Source organism: Colobus angolensis, unplaced genomic scaffold (genome assembly GCF_000951035.1).
Source record: "Colobus angolensis palliatus isolate OR3802 unplaced genomic scaffold, Cang.pa_1.0 Scaffold25, whole genome shotgun sequence".
Lineage (NCBI taxonomy): Eukaryota > Metazoa > Chordata > Mammalia > Primates > Cercopithecidae > Colobus > Colobus angolensis.
The window spans coordinates 1909058-1909463 of record NW_012115710.1 but is presented as its reverse complement, the minus strand read 5'-3'; positions in this window follow the sequence as shown (position 1 = coordinate 1909463).

The following is a 406-nucleotide window of genomic DNA, read 5'->3' as shown; positions in this document are numbered from 1 at the left end:
CATTATTTGTCTTTCTGTGTCTGCCTTATTTTACTATGCATAATGTCCTTTAGTTTCATCCAACTCTTCGCAAATGACAAGATTTCCATTTTTTTCCTTTTTATTTGAGACACAGTCTTACTCTGTCACCCAGGCTGGAGTGCAGTAATGGGAACTTGGCCCACTGCAACCTCCACCTCCCAGATTCAAGTAATTCTCCTGCAGCAGCCTCCCGAGTAGCTCCGATTACAGGTGCATACCACCATGCCCGGCTAATTTTTTGTATTTTTTTTAGTAGAGACGGGGTTTCACCATGCTGGCCAGGCTGGTCTCGAACTCCTGACCTCATGATCTGCCCACCTTGGCCTCCCAGTGTGCTGGGATTACAGATGTGAGCCACCACACCCGGCCTGTTTGTGTTCTTTTT